This window comes from Myotis davidii, unplaced genomic scaffold (genome assembly GCF_000327345.1).
Source record: "Myotis davidii unplaced genomic scaffold, ASM32734v1 scaffold802, whole genome shotgun sequence".
NCBI classification, from domain to species: Eukaryota; Metazoa; Chordata; class Mammalia; order Chiroptera; family Vespertilionidae; genus Myotis; species Myotis davidii.
Window position 1 is genome coordinate 597,056 of NW_006295887.1, and position 4,320 is coordinate 601,375.

Genomic DNA, 4,320 nt, shown 5'->3' on the forward strand with positions numbered 1-4,320 from the left:
AAACATCAATGATGAGAGAGAATCATTCATTGGCATTCATCCTGCATGCCCCCTACGGGGGATCGAGCCCATAACCTGGGCATGTGACCTGACCAGGATTGAACCATGACCTCCTGGTTCATGGGTCAATACTCAATCACTGAGTCCTGCCGGCTAGACATTGAGACAGATTTTAAATGACTTCCTCAGCCACATGGGCATCATGACCTTATACTTCTCTAGCAGTAATGCCTCAGTCCTGAGTTTTTCCACTACATGGTAAGTTACTAATGTCCTATGAATTAGATGTCAGCAGAGCATTTGTTTCTAGAATTCTGAGTGGGTAAATTCTGGCTATTTTCCTTTGTGAATATTCTATTTGTTTATATGTGATTTTCTCAGTTCCTCCTGAAACCATTCCATCATCATCAATAACTTTGTTCACTCTCATTAGGTAGCCATTACTGCCTCTGACTGCTTGCTTTTCAGATTTTCTGAAATCAGTACAAACTGACATAATGGAGCATTTATTTTTTAGATATTCCTGCTTTTGTTGAGAGTGTAAATCACCATTTCATTTCAGTGGGTTCTTCAACATAGATTAGCTATATATATATCTTTGTGAATGTACTTAGTTCTGAGAAAACTTGGGTTTCATGTTCAATACTAATTTCCAAGGCCTGAATGATTGGTTGGAAAATTGAAGAATCAAATATCACCCCCCCACACACACACACACCACCACCACTTAGTGCTATGCTATGTGATTGAATTTTGCATTCTGTAAAAGCCTATCAGATACTAGGCTCTTGTGTCATAGGTTTCAGTTGTTGTTTGTTTTTAAAGAGTTTTATTCTGCCCTTTTGTTTTGATACTACTACGTCTTTTTACTCCTTTCCATTGAACTTATTTATTTATTTTCAATCTGTTTCATGTTTGGGATTTTTTATTGAAGTTATTGGGCTGACTGGTTAATAAAATTCTGTAAGTTTCAGGTATACAATTCTATAGTATATCATCTGTATATTGCATTGTGTGTTCACCACTCCAAGCTACTTCATCTTTTTTTTTTTTAAATATATTTTATTGATTTTTTACAGAGAGGAAGGGAGAGAGATAGAGAGCTAGAAACATCGATTAGCTGCCTCCTGTACATCTCCCACTGGGGATGTGCCCGCAACCCAGGTACATGCCCTTGACCGGAATCGAACCCGGGACCTTTCAGTCCGCAGGCCGACACTCTATCCATTGAGCCAAACCGGTTTCGGCTACTTCATCTTTTTTAATCCTTTGGCCCATGCTACCTACGTAGGTTTTTATTGTATGTACAAATAGTTTGTTTTGTTTTTCAAGGCATTACTGAAGGGCTTTTCACTGTATAAATCCTTTTTATTCTATTTTTTCTGCTTGTTGGAATTCCAAACCAGAGATTTCTGAGAGACCCACAGGAATTTCACAAGTTCATGGAGTTGAGGGATTACTTTATTAGACATATTTGGCAAATATAAAAGGTATTAATATAGAACCCTCTAAAAATCAAAATAGGAAAGTGACAGTCCTTGTTCCAGCTTACCTGGAAAATGTTGAACAAATTTTCTCTTAAAACAGGAACAATAATCTTGTAGTCAAAAGAGTGATGTTGGGCATGGCCAGTGTGGTTCAATGGTTGAGTGTCAACCTATGAACCTGGAGGTTTGATTCCCGGTCAGGGCTCATGACTGGGTTACAGCTCGATCTCCAATGTGGGGTGTGCAGGAGGCAGCTAGTCAATGCTCTTCTCTCATTATTGATGTTTCTATCTCTCCCTCTTCCCTCTTCTCTGAAATCAGTACAAATATATTAAAAGAAAGAAGAGTGATGTATTTAAAAACAGAAATTTATATGGAACTACCAAAGACCCTGAATAAGCTACAGCAATCTTGATAAAGAAGAACAAAGTTGGAAGGATCACTATACCAGGTATCAAACTACACACCAAAGGCAAATGTTTTCCTTCTCTCTCTCTCTCTCTCTCTCTCTCTCTCTCTCTCTCTCTCTCCTTTTGATGCAAACTACCAGTTCCCTATGCCACCACTTTTTCTTTTTCCTCTCCTTAACAAAGTTGAATTCAGGTGTCAGTTCAGTGGGTTACTCTGAGCAAAAAATTTAAAAGATTAGATATACAAGAAAAGAAAAAGTATACCAAATCAGGCAATATTCTGAATTGAGATGTCTGGTTGGCTGATTGTAAATAATACACATTTTTCTTTATTGTGGCCATTCTCATTTCTCATCGATGATAGGAAACTGGTTTCAAATGGATCCAGGATGGGTATAGAATATCATAGGGTCTGGGATCTTTCATCAGATATACTCAATTTCGACAAAACCGTTCACTGGGATTTTGATTGGAATTGTGTTGAACCTATAGATTTGCTTGTGTAGAATTGTCACTGTGACAATATTGAGTTTTCCAATTCATAAAAGTTATTTAGGTTTTCTCTAATATCTATGACTAATGTTTTAGGTATTCCAGTGTATGCATATCGTATATACTTAACAATTTATCTCTAAGTATTTCATGGTTTTGTTGCTATTAAACATGATATATTTTCATTTAATTTTTGATTATTGTTAGTGTATGAAATACAGTTGAATTTTGCATATTAACCTTGTATCCTGTGATCTTGTGAAATTCATTTATTAGTTCTAATAGATTTTTGAAGGTTCTTTTGGAATTTTTACATATATGATCATATCTGTTAATAAAGACAGTTTTAATTCTTCCTTTTCAATCTCTATGCCTTTTATTTCTTTTTCTTGCTTTACAGCAAAGATTAGGACTTCTAGCCCAATATTGAATAGAGGTGATAAAGGGAGATATCCCGGCCTTGTTTCCAGTCTTAGTGGAAATCACTCAATCTTTTACTATTAAGTGTTATGTTAGCTATACATTTTCTGCTAATGCCGTTCATCAGTTTGAGGAAGTTTTCTTCTATTCCTAGGTTGCTGAGAGTTGTTGTTTTTTGAGAATTATTTTCTTGAACAAATGTTGAATTTTGTCAAATGCTTTTTCTGCATATATTAAGATCATATATGTTTTTCTTATTTATTCTGCTAATATGGTGAGTTACATTGCTTATTTGAAAGTATTTAGCTAATCTTGCTGTACTGGGATAAAGTTCTCTTAATCCTATATATTAAAAGCCTAATATGCTAAGTGTCCAACTATTCGATAGTTTGACCAGTCACTATGATGTGCATTGACCACCAGGGGACAGACGCTCTAACTGGTAGGTTAGCTTGCTGCTGGGGTCCAGCCGATCAGGACTGGGCAAGATGGGCCGGACACAGCCTGGAGCCCTCACGCCCTGGAGCTCCCACTCTGGAGCCCTCCCACAGTCCTTCCCTGGCCCCGATTGTGCACTGGTGGGGTCCCTTGGCCTGGCCTGCGCCCTCTAGCAATCCAGGACCCCCTCCCCCCCCCGGGGATGTTGGAGAGCCGGTTTTGGCCCAATCCCCGCAGGCCAGGCTGAGGGACCCAAGCACTGGGCCTCTAGTTATATTATCCTTTAATAAAATGATAGATTTCATAAAATGTTATGGATGTTTGCATCTGTGTTCAACTTCTTTATTTTCGAACTCAGTTTTTCCTATATCTTTTGCTCTGCTGGAGTGTACCTCTCAATGCTTCTTTTTATGACTGTGTTAAAAAAATAACCATAGTACTTCTATCAGATAAAAAATAAGCAATAAATCTATAAGCAATAAGAAATAGTGTTTATATGTAATATATAATATTTTTTACAACTGGATGACACTCTATTGTATGGATGTACGTATTCAACTAGTACCCTATTGATAAATATTTAGGTTGTTTCCAGTCTTTTGCTATACAAATGATGTTGCAGTGAATAACATGCATCATTGCATGGTTTTCCTGATGACCTGGAAGATAAAATTTTTACTTTTTCGTATACTTTTTCTCTGCTGGTTAGCTTCTGTTTAACTTTTCAATTGCATTTCTTACTTCCTCAAAGAATTTTTGGAGGCTGCGGTGCACAGTGGGCAATATCTATACTAATAAAAGACAAACATGCAAATTGACCACACATTCTCTACACCTTAAGCCACACCCACCATCCAATCAGAGTGACTATATGCAAATTAACCCAACCAAGATGGTGGCCAGCAGCCACGGAGCTGGAGCGAGCTGGAGGCTTGGTTGCCCCAATGATGGAGGAAGCCAAGCTTCCCCACCTGCCGCAGCAGCTCTGAGCTCCACTCAAAGCAACGAAGTTTCAATTATAGAAGGTAAATAAACCCCAGATACCTGCTTTCAGCGCGCCGTGGCCACGGCGC